Source organism: Vulpes lagopus, chromosome 6 (assembly GCF_018345385.1).
Source record: "Vulpes lagopus strain Blue_001 chromosome 6, ASM1834538v1, whole genome shotgun sequence".
Taxonomy (NCBI): Eukaryota; Metazoa; Chordata; class Mammalia; order Carnivora; family Canidae; genus Vulpes; species Vulpes lagopus.
The window spans coordinates 45,783,630-45,806,210 of NC_054829.1; the positions used below are offsets into that span (position 1 = coordinate 45,783,630).

At 41.0% G+C, this 22,581-nt stretch overlaps 1 pseudogene; it reads right to left on the reverse strand.

Moving 5' to 3' along the window:
• Window positions 1–4,447: 4,447 nt before the first annotated feature.
• On the reverse strand, window positions 4,448–4,548 carry LOC121494020 (annotated as a pseudogene).
• Window positions 4,549–22,581: the final 18,033 nt, after the last annotated feature.

The window sequence follows — 22,581 nt, forward strand, 5'->3', positions numbered from 1 at the left end:
CAATATAAAAAAGAGGGGAAAAAAAGTGAGGCAGTTGGTTGTAGCTAGGTTGGGGACCTTGGCGCTCTGCCAAGGGTCCCTTTTAGTGGCTTCTGAGAAATCTCCTCAGAAGGGGTTTTGTGTTGTAGATGAAGAATTACAGATCTGGCTAAAACTCCTACTTAGCTGAGGGCTTGAAAAACAGAAAGATACAGTGATTTTCCCAAAGCCACACAGCAGATAGAGCTGAGAATCTGCCAGTTTTCTAGTGTTCCTAGTGCTTTGTGTATCACATGATCGTATCACATTACTGACACTGGCACTTGCTGAGGATCAGCTGGGGAGAGACAACGCTGGTGTCTGTAAGCCACAAAGCACTCACACCTCTTGGCTGGTGATCCACTGGCCAAAGTTGGAATTCACTTGCCAACACCAGGGCATAAGCAAGAGGAACTGGCCACTGCTGACCAGTGAACCTGCCACCGAATCTTGATGAAAGGTTCCCACTACATTTGCAGAACAGATGCTGAGACCGAGGGATCATATTTTACTGTAATGGAAGCCGTCCGAACGTATGCCTCACCCATCTGTCTTCTCTCAAGGTACAACAGCCTTCCCTCTTTATCTGACTGGAAGGTACAGTTATTTTTATTGTCAGGAGCATAAAATACATGGGGACATTTGAATGGGGATCCTTGGATGCACAGAATAGCTGCTCAGCATAAAGCAACTGCTAAATATTTTGTAGCATTTTCATAATTCATGAAACCTGTTAGTCCGTGGAGATTTTTCTAGATACCCCATCTTCTATAGGCTGCAGAGAAAGGAGAAAGAGCTATTTTCCTTAAGGGTCTGCCTATCTGATCTACTTTGCCTCATTTACCCAAATATTTACATAGGGCTATCTCTTGATTACTAACTCTCCTAATAGTGACCTGTTTCTTGCCCCAACTCTGGATGTTTTGGAACAAGCTGTTTAGCTCTTTCAGGCCTTGGTTTATCAATTCATGTAAAGGACCAGTCTGCATGTTGTCATGAGGAATACACCGAGTTAATGTTTATAAACCATGGTGATGTTCTCAGATGAAAGATGTTCAGTGACTATAAAAATACTCCTCTGTGATGATTAATGCATGGTCTTTGCCAATGAGATTATTTAAATGATGGAACAGTGGCTACTATTTTAATCATATAGAGCCTCACCGAAGTTTCAAAGCACTTTTCCGACACTAAATCATGGCATGTGTTACTTAATCCTCACTTTAGAGACAGGGAAGTTGAAGCACAGTAATGCATGTGCAGGGGTTAAATTTTACTGTGTTAAAGTTTTCCAGGTTGCTTCTCTTCCAGAACATTCTCCAGATTCATTCACCTTGTCCCTCTCACCAGGCATTTTGTAAAATATCCTGAACCGAGACATTTGCCCTGGACAATGATTGCAAAGCTCACAGGAAATCCATTTAGCAAGTATTTATTGAAGTCCTGGAAATAGAGAGATGAGAGACATAATCCATGGTCTCAAAACCCTTACAATTCAAAGGGAGAGGCAGAGCAGCAAGCGAGTGGTAAGCTGAGTGCTGTGATAGAGACATGCATACAGAGGGAGAGTATCCAGATGAAGAGTGAAGGGAGTGTAGAGACAATTTAAGAAGTGACACTTTGTTTGTTTGCAAATGTGCTTTGGTCATGAATCTTAATTTGGGTTCCTTCAGACACAGTTGCTGCAGCAAAGATTTGAGGTTTATTTATTTTATTAAGATTATTTATTTATTTATTTATTCATAAGAGGCACAGAGAGAGAGGCAGAGACACAGGCAGAGGGAGAAGCGGGCTCTCTGCGGGGAGCCCAATGTCAGAGTCAATCCAGGACCCCGGGATCACGACTTGAGCCAAAGGCAGACGCTCAGCCACTGAGCCACCCAGGAGCCCCTGATTTGAGGTTTATAGAGAAGCTTACTTGGAAGATGAAGAAAGTACCATAAGGTGACAGGGAAGGAAAGGCAGTTATCACTATGGGCGACCAGAGCTTATTTCTGGGGAAACACACATCTCAGAGGCATCCCTGCAAGGAGCCAGGGAGCCAGGGTATTTGTGTCCCAATTCCTATCGGCTATGGTGGTGGACTGCTTCTGCAGGACATTAATTCCCTAACATTCTTGCCTATGTCATATGGGACAAAGTAGGCTCCAGGCACCAGAGGAAGTCTTCAAATAAAGAAGTGGTGGCAGTTGGAAGTCCAAGGCACTTAGGGATAAGGGTGAAAGGGACAAACAAGGCACAGGAGCTGCTCTGCCTTTTGAAGAAAATCACTGCTTGAACTCAAAGTACTTATTCTCTAGTGTGTGTGTCTCTCTCTCTTTTTAAATTCAGTTAGCCAACATATAGTACATTATCAGTTGCAGATGTAGTGTTCAATAATTCATCAGTGGCATATAACACCCAGTGTGCCTCTTTGACAGTCTGGTTTGTAGACAACCATTTAACTATCCATTTCAGTCTACAGAGGACAGTCTCTATTAAGAGCAGGGACAAAGCTGGGGGAAGATCAACTCACAGCTTATGGCTTACTATATGTGCAAAACACACCGCCCACTCCTCTTGTCCTGCAGGTCTCAGAAAAGACGCCTCCTTCTTAGCTTTCTTTTTGACCCCTTCCTTGTCCTCCATAGGACTCTGAGCTCACCCTCTCATGATGCTTATAATATCCACTTGCACTTTTGTATTTACTCAACCATCTTCGAAAGACTCAACTTCCTGAAGGCAGAATCTGTGCCTATCAGAGAATCTCTCTGTGATGCATGTGATCTTCTCTTAAAAGAACAAGAATAGGGGCGCCTGGGTGGCTCAGTTGGTTAAGCATCTACCTTCAGCTCAGGTCATGATCATGGGGTCATAGGATGGAGCCCCACATGGGGCTCCCTGCTCAGCAGGGAGTCTGCTTCACCCTCTGCCCCTCTCTCCCTTCATACTCTCCCTCTCCCTCTCTCTCTCAAGTAAATGGATAAAAACCTTTTTTTTAAAAAAAAGAACAAAAATAATAAATCTTTTCTACTTTATGACTTCCCTTTAAAGCAAGTGTCTGGGGCAGCCCAGGTGGCTCAGCAGTTTAGCGCCACCTTCAGCCCAGGACCTGATCCTAGAGACCAGGGATTGGTCCGCATCAGGCTCCCTGCATGGAGCCTGCTTCTCCCTCTGCCTGTGTCTGTCTGTCTGTCTCTCTCTGACTCTCATGAATAAATAAATAAAATCTTAAAAAAATAAAGCAAGTGTCTGGGAGGGTGTGTGAATAGTCCAGAAGAAGTGTAAGATGAGCTGAAAGTAATGAGGTCAGTGACTGTAATGCAATGAGCACAAAAGGAAGAGGCAAGAGGAAGGGAGAGCCACCAGGATGAGATATTCTAAGGGTTAAAATTAAGCAGCAAGAAGTGTAACATTATGTGAAGAGAGAAACCTTTTTAAAAAGCCTGAGGAGGATATGAGATGTCATGAGCACTGGGTGTTATTTACAACTGATGAATCACTGACCTCTACCTCTAAAACAATACACTATATGTCAATTAATTGAATTTAAATAATAAATAAGTAATAAATAAATAAAACATTAAAAAAGAAAAGAAAAAAAGGAAAAATAAAATAAAAATAAGCCTGAGAGGAACCTCCATGCTGGCTTCCACAGTGGCTGCACTAGCTTGCCCCACTTACATCCCCACCAATGGTGCACAAGGGTTCCTCTTTCTCCACATCCTCATCAACATTTGTTGTTTCTTGTGTTTCTGATTTTAGCCATTCTGACAGGTGTGAGGTGATATCTCATTGTGGTTTTGATTTGCATTTCCCTGATGATGAGTGATGTTGAGCATCTTTTCACATTTGTATCATTATATTATACACCTGAAGCTAATATAACACTATGCTAACTATACTAGAATTAAAAGAGAAATAACTAGAAAGTCATTTCTCTAAGGCATGAAAGGTTAAAAACTGTTTTTAATTCACTTTTTGTCAACTCTGCTTTTAAATTTAGGTAGCTGGGGCACCTGGGTGATGCAATTGGTTAAGCATCTGACTCCTGGTTTTGGCTTAGGTCATGATCTCAGGGTCGTGAGGTCAAGTCCCATGATAGACTCCCCACTCAGCATGGAGTCTACTTGGGATTCTCTCTCTCTCCCCTCTACCCTTCACACTCAAGCTCTCTCTCTCTCTGAAATAAAGAAATAAACCTTTAAAAATGAATGAATAAACTCAGGTAGTCAAATAGCTTGAATGAACATATCATTTTGTGTTTAAATGCTCATTTTCTTTTTGTTGATTATGAATTTTTACACCCTTACTGCAGAACATTTTTTAAAATACAGAGAGGTTTCAAAATTGTAGTCCTAATTCCCCAAGATAATTACTGTTTATATTGTGTTTGTATTTCTGTATAATTTTTATCCTACGCAGATCAAATCTATAAATTCTATTTTTGTAAAATGAAAAGCATACAAGAATTTGCATGTCATCTTTGCACAGGTGCCATGCTAATCTTCCTGTATTTTTTTAATCTGGGTACACATGCTGCTGAAGTATTGTACATAAAATTTTATATTACATATTGCATTTTCAATTTCTACTATATTTTAACTTTGCCCACAGCAGGATTTCTTTTTGGTCTGATCCTTCAGGCCAAATCTAATTTTCTCTAGTTGCTGGAGAAATTTCTGGAATAGAAAGTATTTTCAATCTGGGGAAGGGTAGCATTCTCTTTCTAAATCCTCAAAGGGGCACACTTGTGGAAATTTGTCAAACCTATGATTTTAGGATGATGCTGAGGTGCAGATATGTGTGACTGGATTTTAAATTCATGCTCTATTTCCTAGAGCACTTTCTAAAAACATAAAAAGGAAAACAGGGATTCTCATTATGGTGCTACTACTCCCAAAACATGGTGCCATGGGATTTTATAACAGAAATATGGTGGCCAGAAATCTAAACGACAAAGCTAATTGAAAAATGTAAAGCCTATCTGCAAAGGCTAAGTTTAAATTGCTCATCATTTTGTTCTTTTACCCTATCCCTGCTCTCTGGATTTATGTATTTACATAAAAATAGCTACATGTAAAATCTGTAACTAAAAATGATACTGTTTTCATGTCATTCATAACCTAAAATTTTGAGGTTAAGACCAGATTATTTTCTGGCATTTAGAAATAAGACGTTTTATATACAAATCCATTTTTGATTTGATGAGTGGTCTTGAATAAATCAGTCTGAGGTGTGTTTAAGCCACTTTTAAAATTCTGCTAAAGAACAAATCTAAGGAACAGCTAAATTAAGAATGTCATCTTTTCACTTTAAATTTCTGTAGATGAGTCATTTAAATGACCTTTAATCCTAGTACATTTAAAATGACTACTACAGTTAAACGCATTCATTTTACACTCCACAATTTCAATTCCATGTTAAGTCAGTTCTCTGTACTGCTCAGAGAAAAGTCTATATACATGAATGGGCTTAATCCAGATGGGACCAAAAATATGATTTGTCCAGAGATAAGCATTTACAGTAAATAAATACCACTTCTGCTCTTCACAAACTTGTCTTGGTCAGTTAAAGGAAAGTAGAGAAACAGAATTTCAGAACTGATCATTTCATTTTACAATATATATAAGCTTCCCACATGCCAGTTACGATGTTAGGAGCCCAGGAAGGAAGGTAGGTAGGTCATGGGTCTCTGTCTTTGACTGGCTCATCTCTGAGTGAAGGCGTTTCAGAGTTTTCTATAGAAGAGACGTGAGGCTTAGACCCAAGATATATTCCAGGGGAAAGAAAAGGAGTAAATGGGGCCAAACCTGGGATTTGTGTCTACAAAGTACACAGAGCAATTCATTGAACTTGGCATCCCTGGGAGACTAATCCATCATATCACAGCATCTCTTTAGTGAAAATTTATAATTTCAAAACAGTTGGCTCCTGCAAGGCTCTTTTTGCCTCCTCTTCCTCCTCCTCCTTTTGGCTGAGCTTAAGACCTACTTCTTGGCCGGGCTGTTTGAATTTAAGTTTCTTAACCTGCCCACCTCTATCAATAAATCAGTGTTTCTCTTCCAAATTCTTTTCTAAATTTAAATAAAAATGACAGCAGTCCTTGTTTTTAAGACTATATACTTCTACTGGAAGATAAAATCCATAAATATGTACATTTTTCCTGAAGATTCAAATGCATTTTGTTTCATCTGAGACATATCAGTATGATTATTAAAAGAACAGTCAAGTAACACTTCCTTCAAATTACGCACTCCAACCCTATTTTAGCTCTTACATTCTACTAGTAAAGGTACCTACTTTACTATGAATTGTTCATAATATAAATACTGTGCCTCATAGTTCTACTTTAGTACATTTATGTATCATGTCAGTTTTTTATTTTTATTTTTATTTATTTATGATAGTCACAGAGAGAGAGAGAGAGAGAATGAGGCAGAGACATAGGCAGAGGGAGAAGCAGGCTCCATGCACCGGGAGCCTGATGTGGGATTCGATCCTGGGTCTCCAGGATCGTGCCCTGGGCCAAAGGCAGGCGCTAAACTGCTGCGCCACCCAGGGATCCCTCATGTCAGTTTTTTAAATAGACCTTTTAGTACTCTAACTTACATACAGTAAAATGTACCTATGTTAGTATACAGTTCCATCAAAAGTTTATGTCTTCAACTACCTCTACAGTCAGGGACACAGAACATTTGTATTACCTCCAAAAGTTTCCTCAGCTCTCTTTGTAACAACATCCTCCTCACCCCCAGCCCCAGATAACCATTGATCTCCTTTCTATCATGATAGGTTAGATTTATCTTTTTGGCATCATAAAGTGTACATTTTTTGTGTCTGTATTTTTTGATAGACATAATATTTTTGAGATTTATCCTTGTTGCTGCATAAATAGTACATTGCTTTTAAACACTGGATTTTATTCCATTTGTGCATATATCACACTTTGTATGTTTATTTACCTCTTGATGGACATGTGGGTTGTTTCTAGTTTTTGGCTATTAAGAATAAAGCTGCTGTGACTGGCAGCCCGGGTGGCTCACCGGTTTAGCACCACCTTCAGCCCAGGGCATAATCCTGGAGACCCGGAATTGGGTCCCATGTTGGGCTCCCTGCATGGAGCCCGCTTCTCCCTCTGCCTTTCTCTCTCTGTGTGTCTCTCATGAATAAATAAATAAGATTTAAAAAAAAAAAAGCTGCTGTGAACATTCAAATGTAAATATTTGTGCAGACATATATTTTCATTTATATTGAGTAAATTACCTAAAAGTCAGGTTCTTGGGCCATAGGGTACATATGATTAATTTTATAAGAAACTGTCTCTTTTCCAAAGTGGTTGCACCAATTTACATTCCCATAAGCAGTGTATGAGGGCACTTGCTCCACATCTTATCCAATTTTAGCCATTCCGGTGGGTGTATTGTGGTATATAATTTGTACTTTCCTGATAACCAATGAAGTTAAAATGTTTCAAATGTGTTTAGTGGCCATTCACAGATTTCTTCGATGAAATATTTGGTCAAATCTCTTGCCCAGTTTTAAATTCACTGTCTTTGTATTGGTTAGTGATAAAACATCTTCATATATCTGAAGACAAATCCTTTGACAGACATATGTTTTGTGAATATTTTCCCCCATTTTGTGCTTTGCCTTTTCATCTTCTTAATGCAGTCTCTCAAAAAAGTAGATGTTTTTGACAATACCAATCCACAGAACATGGTAGGCATATCTGTTTACAAGTAAACTTTGCTAATGAGTATAGTGAGTTTCTCTTAAAATGCTGTGCCAAGGTCACTCATGCTGCCTATTTCAGAGTGATTGCTAATGTATCTGTGGCAAAGAATCCCAGGGATTATCGAGCGTAAGATTCACCAATGATATAACTCTCCAAATTTTGTGCTACCAGGAGTCTCTGCCTCAGTGACTATCTTCATTCCTTTCCTTTCTTCCCAATACTTCTCCACAGAATGTCTTCTTCATTTTACAGAATGAGTCAGCAAGGAGTACATTATTTCATCTCAGTGTAAGGGTCACCATGACCTTGTTTCATTGAAAAAGTAATTTAAAAGTTGAGTCTGTTCTAGATTTCAAGAGTAGAAATCTTTGATATATTGACTTAGAATACTCAAGCCTTTCCTTGGCTCTCAAAACCAGAACCCAATGAGTTTGTCCTTTCTTCTAAGGAGACTAGCGGCCTGTGTTTCATTCATTTATTTTAGAAATATTTGTTAAAATGTACCGTATGCCAAGCCTTGTAACAGAAAAGCAAGAAATTCCTAGTGTACCATATATCAAATCTTTTAGTTTATTCTTAATGGAACAACAAGCCATCTTGAGGATAGGAATCTTATTCATTCTCCTGTGCTCAGTGCTTGGCATATAGGTATTTATTAATGTAGTTAATGTGTGAATGATTGTATGCAAGCATGCATGAATGAAGTGTCAGAGAAAGCTGGTTTGCCTAGTTTTCTATGTTTTCTATAATGTGAGTGTTTTCTATAATAGGAAAGCTATAACCAAATAGCTACAGCCAATCGAGAGAAAATCATGCTATGGTAGCAATAAAGAAAACCAGATCTCCCAGTAGGATCCTAGCTAGGAAATCAGTTACTACTCAGATTGAGGCTTCTATCATTTTGATTCCTAAGTTAAAATTTCCCAAAGCAGGAGAAAATACATGGGACCCCCAAAAATGAGAAGGGTCACAAGGAAATTAGTTTCTTCTTATATTATATCAGAGATATGATTAATAAGAAGAAAAATGACTACTACTCTAACACATATTATTTAGTACAGTTTATAAAACAGGTTCATATCCTTTTCTTATTGGATCCTTACAATACTCCTGGGAGGTAGCCACAAGAGATATTAGTATCAATATACTTCCACATTATAGAGTTGGAAATGTTGTTCACAGAATGAAAGTATCTTGCCCAAGATCTTACAGCTACTTAATAGAAAAAAAGACTAGCTGGATTCTAATATTCTTTTTTGCTGCCCTTGGAGGGCAACCCCCTTACTTGATGGGGTGCCATGGATGGTATATCTAAATCTACATTTCTCTTTTCCTCTTAATTTTTAAATAATATCCCTTTTTGTGTCATGAAAGGAAATAAATTATCCTTATCATAGTGTATCTTCATGGTATGCTCTCAACAGTATTAAGGAAAACTCAATTTTTAAAACAAAGCTTTAGGGATCCCTGGGTGGCGCAGCGGTTTGGCGCCTGCCTTTGGCCCAGGGCGCGATCCTGGAGACCCGGGATCGAATCCCACGTCGGGCTCCGGGTGCATGGAGCCTGCTTCTCACTCTGCCTGTGTCTCTGCCCCTCTCTCTCTCTGTGTGACTATCATAAATAAATTAATTAATTAAAAAAATAAATAAAATAAAGCTTTGATATAAGGCTTCACCTAATTCCATAGGAATGACCTCCTTGGAAATCATGCTCCTTGGATTCTGTGAACCCTCAAATTTTTTTTTCTATACAAACCCTACTTTATAAGAAATTAGCCGGAACATGCAGAACTGACTTTTTTTTCTTTTACACAGATGAAGCTCCCATAATTGTTTTTTAGATTTTACCTGTCCAAGAGGAACTCCTTAGCTGAGGCACATCTATTCAGAAATTTCAGTCTTGCTATGCTTGTAGGACAATGGTGCTTGATAGTTGTAGACAGGAACTTGGGAGGAGCTCCACAGAGTTATTCATCACCTCTGTGAGCTATCACATCAAGACATACTAGAAAACCAGCTTGCATTTGGGGAAAAATCTTCAGTGGCAACCATGACTATGGCTAGACATTACTACTGTAACAGGATGACATTTTCAGGCCATTGCTTTGCAGAAGGTAAAGTATGTCTGCCTCTGCCTCAATGACAATGGTGTAATTGTAGGCTTCATAATTGGGTCTAAAGGAAGGAAAATTCAAGGACTGTGGCTGGGTCACCGGGCAAAATTTGAGATTCTATCATCCCTGCCAATGGTTGAGAGCTATGACCAAGAAAAATACAACTTAATCTCTCTTTCTCCAACAGCTATATTTCTATATTCTTATTGGCCTCTATAATAGCTATGTGAAAGATAAACACTCTCTTTATTAATGGTTCATTAAGAATTTTCATATCTATGTGACATGTAGTATATTCTTTGCTCAAAATAAAGTACTTTAGAGCTCTGATTCCAGCTGGTCTGGATTGGAAAACTCATTAATGCTGTTAGAGTGACTGACCACAAACTCCTCAGGGGAGAGTTATGGTCTTATATGTAAGGAAGCAGCCAAACTGGATTGGTCAACTTTTATAAATAACTATTGGAAAATGTAATTTAGAGGGATGAGTACATCAGTTACAGATTGTTTCCTTAATTGCCCCTGTTATTTCCCAGTTTCAAATTTTAGGCATTTTTCATGACAAAAATAATAATTAAAGTATGCAACAAAGCTCATCATTCAGTCTTTTATAACACAACATCTATCTGTAATGACAAAGGGAATTATAAATGACATTGCAATTTGGAGACAAAATTGCAAGATCTTTTATAGTTAAAGCAATTGATAGCCATCTTGACCAAGTTCTAAATTTAAGTCACCATCTCTCAGTTCAGATTGGCATCAACTTAAAACAGACAAGGAATTGTTTCCAGTGGAGAAGATTAAAATGCAATTATAAATACATCTATCTTCCTTTGCCTACGGACTCTCCAACCATAATACCATTTGCATAATGGGTTAGTTTGTTTGTTCTCTGTTAAATGTTAAATTTGGAACATTTTATTCTAAGTGCCATCAAAAAATAAACACATGAAGTTCTAAGCCCACAGCTTTTCATATTTATGAGACTAAGAATATGTCCATTTTGTCTGTATTTAGAGAAACACAAGCACTTTCTAATTTTTTTTACACACCCAAGATGACAAGGATCTAAAGAGTTATGAATATAGACAAATGAAAGCTAGTATTTTACCTCATTCTCAAAGACACACACACACACACACACACACATCCTCACCCTGCTTCTTTTTGAAGGCATCTGGAGGTTCCAGTTTGTGTGTTGGCTTCTGGTTACCCTGCCCCTTTCCATCTCTGATGTCTTCTATTCCTGAGCTGTATTCCTGAGTGGACACCTGAATAAGTACATGCCTACACTCTTTTCTCCTACTAATCCCCTGTAAATGGGCCCTGTGTCTAACTGCCTGGATGGCAAACAGTTAACCTAAAATCCAGTTCCTGCAAATTGAGGAACTATTACTCAAGTGGAACACATTTTGCTTTTTTAAGAGGGTATCTTGGGATACATAATAGCTGAATTTAGTCCTTAGAGGGGGGAATCCATGGCACTGGGTTGACCAGTAGCCAAACCTTTGGCAGGGGGGAAACTTCCATGTTCTCTCCCAGAGATGAGCACTTTCCCATCTCCCCAATAGTGCAGCCTGGCTCAGGGCTAAAAGATGAAGTTAAGATGCACAGCAGCCAAACAGCCCTGATGTTTAAGAGTGGTGATCAGAACAGTGACCTCCTAGAAGGTTAGAAAGTGTCACCCATGAGTCAAAAGCATTACAGCAGTCGCTGCTTTGAAGTATCCCAGCCTCCTGATACTTAAGGCTCTGCTGGTCTAAAGCTTCTCACATTCTATTTGTATTAGCAATTGGCATTTCCTCAAACTCCACTGCCTAGGCTCTCAGTAAAGAGATTTTATGCTATTTAATGGTAAAAATTTAGCCTCCCTGATGGTTTTCTTTAATGCAGTTACTTGCGTATAAAGGGGATGGGTCTCCTTGGAAACATGAGTAGCAACTCAGCTACTCTGTCTCCTGACAACCATCTCTCTGTGTCATTGGCTGCCTATTTCAAGCAGTTGATATCCTGACTAGAACTGAACACTGAAGACCATGCAGTAAGGAGGAGCAAATTTACTATTAAGGTTAAGACAGATGGTGGGAGGTAGGTCCAAGTGATAGTGGAGATGCTGTCAGACCAAGATACCATGTCCAGGGAGCATGAATACCTCCCTACAGATGGATCACCAGTTATTCTAGAAGTAGAGGCTCAATAGGTAGGTGGGGCCCAGCCATAGAGAATTTGGACAGCAGATATACTAAAATTCAGGCAGTCAGACAGTGGCATATCAAAAGATGGAGAGGGGCGCCTGAGTGGCTTAGTTGGTTTAGCATCTGACTCTTGATCTTAGCTCTGGTTATGATCTCAGGGTTGTCTGAGCATCATGATTTCAGCATTAGCCGGGCAGGGAGTCTGCTTCTCTCCCTCTTCCTCTGCCCTCCTTTGCACCCCCACCCCCACCCCACTCAAGTGCACACATGCACGTGTGCTCTTTCTCACTCCCTCAAAATTTAAGAAAAACTTAGATGGAGAACACAGGCCCTGCTACTGGGCAAAGGGCCTAGTCAGAGACAGGCACAAGGGGTGACTTCATCTATCTTGAAGATAGATGGTAGAAGAAGTGGTAGAAGAAGACTAAGGTATGTCCCAGAACCAGCACTTAAGAGATGCAACAAAGGCAGAGCTAAAATCTGGATGATGAGAACAGGGGTGGGGTGGAGTGACTTGGAATGGGACAAAAGTGAGAGCTTCATTATCAGAACTAGACCACAAAATGAAGGGACTGAATGAGGGGGAGTGTGAGGTAAGGCTCTGTTTCCATTTTGTAGCACAACTAAGAAAACAGGCATAACAAGGTTCTAGGATGGGAGGTAGGGACACCACTATGGTTGAATCAGAGGGTCAGGGACTCAGAGTACACATGAAAACTCTGCTATTGGTTAACGAGAGAGAAAACAGACTAGAAAAAAAAGTAGTACCCACAACTAGCCACCCCACATATTTTACATCTCATATTGCTTCCTTTCTCTTCTTGTCATCATAGTCTTAATACCTGCTTTTATTAATACTTTATCTTAAAAACTACTGAGAGATGACTTTTAAAGAATATGCTAGGGTGAAGAAGTGTTTTAAGAATGATCTCCCTCTAAAGACTCCTAACTCTGGGAAATGAACTAGGGACACATTTTCCCTGGTGTCAGCCAGGGAAATGCCAGGGCCTAGACTTGCATAAATGAGGAAGGCAGGGGATAAACAAAAGGCTGAGAACATAGAACTTCAGATACACCTGAATCTAGGTCAAGACTAAGCTATTGTTTAAATGGCTGATACCCAGGCCTGACTCCAGGTCATTAGAAAAAGCTCCTGATGATAGACAGGTACTCCTTATTTTAAAAATATAAATTCAGGAAGTAGCTGAGAACATTGATTAAATGAGTACCAGCTTCTTTGGAACATAAGAGCTTTTGCCCGAGCCTTTGCCAACCAGATTTTACATTGTAAAGCCAAAGCAGCCATTACAAAGAAAGACCTGGCATAGGGTATTTGCAGTAGGTGTTTAATATGTTACAGAATTGTGGATTTGGGCTGAGAAGACGGCCAAAGGAATCCATTCCTTAATATTCTCTGATGAGTAATTTACATGCCATTTTCTCAAAAGATGTAGCAGCCACCGGATATGCCAGCTGACAGGGATGGCTCCTCTCAGGCGATCAGAATATCCAGCATGTTTGGGTTATTAGAATCAAACTTTTAGGTGAAACTGGTCTCAACAAGGAGTGGGTCAGGGTATTGTGCTAGTTCAGAGAAACGTGGGGAGCTTGTTAAAATGCAGAGTCCCAGGCCCTCAGAATCAGAACATTCTTCAGGTGATTCTGATACAGTTGGTTCTGTAGGGACACTTAGAAAAAGTCTAGCAGAGGTCCTCTTCGCACCACCACCCACTCACTGTATTTGTCAGAGCAGAACTGAACTGGACACTCCTCATTTTTAGAGTGCAGGTAGAGAGCCTCCCCAGTGGCCTGCGAATGGCTGGCTACTTTTCCAGCACACATCAGTGCCCAGTGCTGGGAGGAAGCAGAGGCCCTCCAGGTGCTTAGCGGTCAGCAATGCTGTGGCCAATCCCGGGAGACAATGTGGCAACAAAGAGAGGAGCCCTCTCTATGCCAGCTCCAGTCACCTCACTTCTGAGCCTCGATCTTTGCTTTTCTTTCATTTTGGCCACATGACCAGAAGTGGGTGGGTTCTGAAAATGAGGGATCAAGCAGGGGACATAGAGGCTGTTCTTTCTCCCAATCTCTCTCCCCCGTGGCTACTGGAATTCCCCCATTTGTGCTGCATCCTGAAGACTTTTATCTATCTTGAAAAAAATGAATCATTACACCAACTATCAGGAGGAGGCTGTGCCTTCCTTGCGTGAGCCCCCTTTAAGGACAGGAGTTGCTGAGACAGAAAATTCCCCAGAGGCAGGCTTGATTGATGATATGACATTGTCTCCTGAGGACACAGTGATTTGCAGCAGCATTTCAGCAACCCAAAATAAACCATCACTCTGCACAAGGGGTGACAAGCTTAATGTCTACACGCTTCATCATAATTCTGGTAGCAGAGCTTCCCAGAGTTCTAGGTTAACTAACCCCTTCCACTTTGGCCAAAAAACCTGGAGCAGGAACATGAGAGAGATCATAAGATAATTGTTCTTTGGATGAGCACCTTTCATCTGAAGATCTCCAAGTGCTTCATAAATATTAATTAAATTGCAACAACACCTTGGCATGAGTAATTATTATCTGTCCACCACCCCCAGCTCCATACAAACCCCTTAGAGATGAGGCATTTAAAGGATAGAGTGGCGAGACTTTAGTGTCTGAGTTTACCATAGAGGCAAAATCTAAACTTCAATGTTCTTCATTTCTAGAACTATGTTAAAGAGTACTAAAGTGATTGAAAGGATCATATGAGGAACCTCCACACAGTTTTCCAGAGTGGCTGCACCAGTTCACATTCCCACCAACAGTGTAAGAGGGTTCCCTTTTGTCCGCATCGGTGTCCATCGAAAGATGAGTGGATAAAGAAGATGTGGTCTATGTATACAATGGAATATTACTCAGCCATTAGAAACGACAAATACCCACCATTTGCTTCAACGTGGATGCACTGGAGTGTATTATGCTGAGTGAAATAAGTCAATCGGAGAAGGACAAACAGTGTATGTTCTCATTCATTTGGGGAATACAAATAATAGTGAAAGGGAATATAAGGGAAGGGAGAAGAAATGTGTGGGAAATATCAGGAAGGGAGACAGAACATAAAGACTCCTAACCCTGGGAAACGAACTAGGGGTGGTGGAAGGGGAGGAGGGCGGGGGGTGGGGGTGAATGGGTGACGGGCACTGGGGGGGGGGCACTTGACGGGATGAGCACTGGGTGTTATTCTGTATGTTGGTAAATTGAACACCAATAAAAAATAAATTTATTAAAAAAAGAAAGGATCATATGATTCCTATGCATATATACACTATGAAGTTATACTAGAAGAAAAGAATAAAATGAATTTATCACTTAATTAGAAGAACTATTATATTAATCCTAGCTTTTAACCAATTTTTTTCTCTCCCAAGAAACTTCTTACTGTTTCGATTTTTCTACCTATGAAATGATGACATATGGGGTTCCCTAATCTCTTACATTATTCTATCACCCAATCATAAACACTGATGGCTCATGAGGTGATATGTTCTATGACCTACAAAAGGTATTCATCTTTCCCATTAATAATGGCATATCCTCACAATTTATTTATTTATTTGTTTGTTTGTTTGTTTTTTATTCATAAGAGACACACAGAGAGAGGCAGAGACATAGCCAGAGGCAGAAGCAGGCTCCCCACAGGAAACCAGATGCAGGACTTGATCCCAGGACCCCGGAATCACGACCTGACCCAAAGGCAGATACTCAACCACTGAGCCACCCAGGTGCCCCTAGACCCTTACAATTTAAAATGTGTTATCCTGATATATCACACAACCCAGAAGAATCTTCGTGATCAAAGCTGTTACTCATATTATCAGAATTACCTTCCTCTTTATATTAGTTGATGGCCATTGGCCTGTATGATATCTTATTTAAGTCTGTCACAATCTTTTTTTTTTTTTGAAAGTGGTTAATAAAACTACCACCAAGATTTATAAGAAGAAAACCCAACAACCTATAGTTAGAGACCAAATATCGTCAGTGATTCTAAAATCTGTCCCTGCCTCTATTCTGTTGGAGGAATATCAGTTTCTCATTTACTATGTTTACCTGGAAACAGCTACCTGGAGGTAGGTTAAGAAGTAGTGGGGCTTCTTGGAGGGGCTTAAGACAGAGTTGCAAGTGAATAAAGCAGCTAAGTTTACAGTCTTTGCCAACCAGCTCTGCAGATGCACTTGGGGCTACTGTGCATGGAGAAAGCCAAAAGAAAGAGAAGATCTGGGGTCACTGGGTGGCTCAGTTGGTTAAGCATCTGCCTTTGGCTCAGGTCATGATCCTGGGGTCCTGTGATCAAGCCCCACATCTGGCTCCCTGCTCAGTGAGGAGTTTGCCTCTCCTCGGTCTGCTTGTGCTCTCTCTCTTTTGCTCACCCTCTATCAAATAAACAAATAAAATCTTAAAAAAAAAAAAAAAAAGAAAAGAAAGAAAGAAAAGATCCAGGCACACTCTCAAGAGGATCCCAAGCAGAGAGGAAAGGAGGAAGGCATAGAGCAGGGCACGCATACAGAAAGGTCAGACATAATTCTGTCACTGCAAAGGCCTGTGGGAAAATGCAAAAATTAAAGAAGGCAGCAAAGATTGATCCTTCAGGTATTGGCCATGGAGGTAAATTCCCAAAGGAAAGAAAGATTTCCAACTTCTGGTTAAGACCAACTGCAGGCATATTTGATGGAATTGGTGAAGCCATAATATCGCATGTGTATGTACTAAGATTTCTTATAAGGTTTACAAAGAAAACAATGTATGCTGCTCATGGTAGGCCAATAATAAATCTTTCTATAGAGATATTGTTTATGAAGCAAGTGAGAAACATCTACCAAGGAAGCCACTGGCTAGCGCAAAAATCTGTAGTCGTAAAATATTCTTGGATCTTTTAGAAGTCATTATTATTTTAGGGAAAATATAGAGAAGTTCCTGAAAAAAATACATATGTAATGAGAATACTAAGGGCTAAGGAGAAAGAGCTGTACAAAAACAGACATGAAAACTCACTTCTTTAATGCTGAGCAGCTACCATGTTTCCATGCAGTGTCTTCTTTGATGCTCTAAATGACCAGATGGGTTAGGAGCATAAAGGAAACAACCCACCTCAGGTTGGTGATTTGGTAAATGAGTCAGAAAAGAGGGCCCAAATCCTAGGTCTGCCATGTGATCCTGGTCAGTTACCTGTTCCCAAGGCCTCAGCTCTCTCACAGGGCTGTTGGGAGAATTAAACGAGATATTGCCCATAAAATTCTCAGCACAGAGCCTGGCATATCACAGAGAATGCACTCAAGAAATGTTAGTGCACATCACACCTGTCACAGGAGGCTCCCTACCCAACCACAAGGCTGAATAAAAATAAACAGCATCCAACTTTTCAGAGCTGATATACCCAAAGGAAAAACCATCTTCCCTAATGGCCACTTTGGGTGCTAGGTCTGACTCGAACATTGCTGCTCAGTTTTCACAAAATAATTCTGGGCTGTCTCTGTTGGGAGCATCCTCAGGGCTTATTTAAAATATATACATATCTGTGTATTGTTATTGATGGCAAGTCTTGGTCCTTCTGGAGTGATTTTTTTTTTCCTATTTAGAATTTGTCATTTATAGCCCAACCTAAGGAAGAAGGAACATAATCAAGAAAGGACAAAATTTACATACACAGATTGTGTGTGTGCACATACACACCTTATAAATCAACCCTAACGGTAATTTCAAGTGAGGACTTGTATAAACATTGTGAAGAATGGTGGACAATGATGTCAAGTGCCTAACTTCCTGAACTCATTACTTGAAGGTTTTCTTTCATCTAATCTTGACTTTTTAAATATGATTTAACATAAAAGTCTCATTCTTTTATTGTTGTACATGAGCTGTTGGGTCTCTACTTAACTCTTTCCGATATGGAACGCTGGGAAGGAAAGAAAGGAAAAGACTGAGGACAGAAGAAAGAGGATGAGAGGAGAGAGAAAGGACAAAAGTGAAGGGACAAGTCGAGGCAGGGAAAATCAAACCAGCTTAGAGACATCACAGAGCAATCTACCTTGCAGGCAAGAGCCATTAATTACAGTTTGCTTTTTAAGACATAACTCATGCTACTATTTGTTTTGTGAAGGGGAAGAGTGCTTATAATGGGCCACAATAAACTTTCCAGTCAAGGCTAAACATTTTTTTTAAATTCTGTTCTGAGAAAGTATGTTTATTAAAATACTTTAGCCTTCTGAGAAGTGGAATCATTTCTCAGAACGTGTATTTTACTGTTTCCTTCATATTTTGGACAATCGCTCGCTCACCACCTGTTCACTTTTTCCCTCTGGTCTCCTCAAGGCTCCTGGACAAGCAGGGGCTTGTGGGAAAGGAAGGAAGCACGAAGAGCTCTCTTATGTGAATAACATGATTAGCAGAAGTATAAAAGAGGCTTCTTCCCCCGTTCACAAAGCAGATTTTCTTCACAAGCTGGCAGAGCTCCCAGAAATTTGCTCTGGGGACAGACTCTGGTTAAACTGCTGCCAGTGCTGGTCTGGGGCCTCCAGATTGATGAGTTGGGGCAGCCACAGGGAGGGAGCCCTGAAGTGGCAACACTGGGCAGGCCCAGCCTGGGTCACCCAGCGGGACACCATGAGCACAGAGCAGGCCCAGTGCTCTCCTGACCACTCACTGCCCTGGCCTTCTGGGACTGAAACAGCAACAGAAGGGCTGAGGTGCTACAGAGGGAAGAGGCCGGCTATAGGGTCCAATATGGAGCCTGAGTGGCCACAAGGTAGGGGAAGAAGTAGCAAAGGAGGAGGTGGCTCCCATCTGTGGGCCTAGGGCTCAGGCCTGTTCAAGGGACACAGAGCAGCATGGAGGGCAGAGTAACCCAGTTCCCCAGCACCATGAAGAGTGGCTCCTGACTTCCTGTCTGGCCCAGGGGTCTGACCAAGCAGCAGTGTGGGACTGGAGAGTGATCCTGTAGCAAACATTGCCGCCTCACAACCTGGATCCTGTATTTGGAGGCCTTGTCACCATGGCAATGCCAGCCCACCCCTTCCAGCTCCCCCTGGGTGGTGTTGTCAACAAACACTCACTCTGGAGTACTTCTAATTGAATTGGAAATTAGCAGGCATTCTATGATCTAAAATGTGTTGGTGGGGAGAAGAGAGAAGGGTCATCAGCTTCTACAGCTCCTGCCAGCTTTCCTGCTAGGGTTTAGCTCAGCCAGACCGGATTTCTGATGGGGAGACCTTCAAAAATGATTTTCCCTAATAGTAGAGTTTTAGGAAGGTTTATTGCCATGAATTATTCGCGGTCACTAGATGATTTAACTCCAAGTGTTTTCCAAATATCCTCTAAAGGATTCTTGGCTAACTTCCATATTAACAGAAAAGATGGAGATATATTTGCCTCTTTTACCTTAAACATGCTGTAGCCAGGCTGCCCTGAGGCTGCTGTGGAGCTGGGAACTGGTAATGAGGGTAAGCTGGCTGACCCACCAGCAGAAGCTTTCTCTGTTCTACTAATGGAATAACCATACAACTAATTCCTGATTAGTGTCCAAAAAATTCAGAAAACATAGAAAAAGGTAAAGAATACCACCAACTCAGGATAGGCATGGTTGATATGCTACTGTATATATATTCCTCATGATTTTTTCTATGCTAATACTTTGAAATGAGATTACAGCATGCATATATTTTTATTTTATTTTTTTTAAGATTTTATTTATATATTCATAAGAGACACACGCAGAGAGAGAGGCAGAGACACAGGCAGAGGGAGAAACAGGCTCCATGCAGGGAGCCCGATGCGGGACTCGATCCTGGGACTCCAGGATCACGCCCTGGGCTAAAGGCAGGTGCTAAACAGCTGAGCCACCCAGGGATCCCCACAGTATGCGTATGTTTTTAGAACCAACTTTTTTCACTCTACAGTAGGTCACACATACTATCCTTCCATGGTAATAAGTATAGATCCATGTTAACATTTTTAATGGCTGTTTAATAATCCACGATAAAAATGTGCTGTGGTTTATTTCAACAACTGCCTTATTTAGTTAGACATTTTAGATATCACTATGTTATTGCTGGTAGAAATAGGATCTTTACATTGCATTACATTAACATCACTGAATCCTCATCCATCCCTTAAGATGGATTCTTCAAAATGGAGCTGCTGGATCAAATTCCATCATCTTTAAAAGCTTTGATGCACCCTGTCAAAATTTTCCTACAGGAAGTCTCCACCAATATTCCATCCTTCCAAAAGCAAATGGAGCTGCCCATTTTCTTATTCCACCCTCGAGTCTGGGCATGAAGAATCTTGTTCACCTTTTCCAGTCTGATGGTTGTAAATGATACCTCATTTGCTGTGTTAATTTGGTGTTCAGTGCTTTCTCTCCTCCCTCTGGCACCTTCTGTCATCTCTTGTAGATCTTTTCCCACCAGCGTCTTTCTCATTCAACAATAAATATTAATAGAGCACTCCCTGTATGTATGCGCTGTACTCAACATCCACGCTACAACAGTGGCACAATGTAGGGTAGTCCAGGGGAAGAGGGGGCAGCCTGCTCCTGGGGAGCAGGAGAGAACTTCACAGAGGAGGTAGTATTTATGCTAGGTTTGATGCAATGGTGGGAAAGGTTATTTAACACAGAAGATTGAGCATAATCAAAATCAAAGGGCTGTGTTCCGGTGAGGCAAGGAGATAGGATCGGCAGGATGCCAGACTGAGATAGGCTCTGGGCACTACACTATGGAGTCCAGATTTTATTCTGTGGCAACAGCAGATACTTAAAGGAAGGATTTTTAGGGGTGAATAGTGATATGATTTATATACAGCAAGTTAATTCTGGCAGTGGTATGAAGGAGGAAATAGAGAGAGAGGCCGAAAGACCAATTAAATGCCTATTGCAACTGTCTGTGTGTAGAAGCTGAAAGAGGCATTGGGACCATGGAGCAGAGAGATGGAGGAGACAAAATTTTTAGGACTGGTGACTGGGTAGGGAAGTAGGGGAAGTAGGGGAGAAGTTCAAGAAAACCTGGGGCATGGGGCACCTGGGTGGCTCAGTCAGTTAAGCATCTGCTATATGCTCAGGTCATGATCTCAGGGTCCAGGGATAGAACCCCATGTCGGGCTCCCTGCTGGGGGGTGGGAAGGTCTGCTTCTCCCTCTCTCTCTCTCTGCCTGCCACTTTTCCCATTTGTACTCTTTCTCTGTCTCTCTGTTTAATAAATAAATATTAAAAAAAAAAACCTGGAGCACATAAAGTGTGAGCAAAAAAGAAGAGAAGGATTCAATTTTGAATCTGCTACAGCTAAGGTGCCCACTGGACTTCAGATGGGTATATCCAAGGGAAATTGTCAGTATGGATTTGGGACTCTGGAGAGAGGCTGTGGCTATAGCTGTGGATGGATATTTGGGGAATCATTAGCACTCAGAATCCTCACAATGATTTCCAGGAGTCCTTCCCTTACTCGGACCCAGGCCTGCCACCCTGTATTCTATTCTTTATCTTTGTCCCTGACCCATAAGCCCCATTCCCTTCCCTCAGAAGTGTCTAGCTGGTTATGAGAAAGAATGGATTTCATGCAGCCAGTTCATAAAAAATTTTGAAAATTAAGCTACCTATCTTCTGGTGCCAATGACAAGCATTTTAGAAAAGGGTATTAGTCTAACACACACACAAAAATGACTCCCTATTCGTGTAGCAAATGGGCAGGAGATATTTGGGGGATAAAAAGCTTTTCTGAACTCTTTCCAGTCATACCAATAAAGTACCATCTACCCCTGCCTCTGCGTTGGGGGCTCTGCTTCCTTGCTAGAGATCCAAAATGCAAAAGCACCATCAGCTCTTGGAAGAACAGATTTGTAACTGGAGTTTGCCTTCAGACAGAGCTCTGCAACCTGAGACCTGCTTCCAGGAGCCAGGTATAAGCCCCAGGACCTAAAGAGGAACACGGGACGTGGCGCCATGCCATTGGCTGCTTGGCTTCCTAGCTATGATTTGAACAGCTCAATTAAAAGGACAGCTGCTGTCTAAATTTGAATGAAAACATAATAAAACAAATCTGGGTAATTTTAGCCTCCCTTGTTCTCTTCATCATCTTAATAAATCTCTACCTAGAAAGACAAAAAGTGCTGCTAAGAGTCATGCTGGGGTAGAAACGCGTCAGTTCTCGGCTCCCATTTTTTAGCAGCTAACAATCCAGCTTATCTCCAGAACAAGGACAACCTTACTCTGACCTGCCCAGAAATTGTTCTTTTTTTTTTTTCTTCTTTTAATCATGTCTACTTTTCTCACTGGCTCCCTTCAAACTCTCTGTTCCTGCGATCTCAAATCACAAGTGGCTACTGCTATCTGGTAACACAGTTCTGGCTGGACCCACAGGATCAGGAACTATCCACTCTGCAAGCTGCTTCAAAGGCTACCCCATATTCCATCTCACAGTATATCAGGAAGGAGTGTACAATAGAGACACTTCCCTTACCAAAACCAAAGAATGAACAAACTTAACCTCTATTACTTCAATAATAAG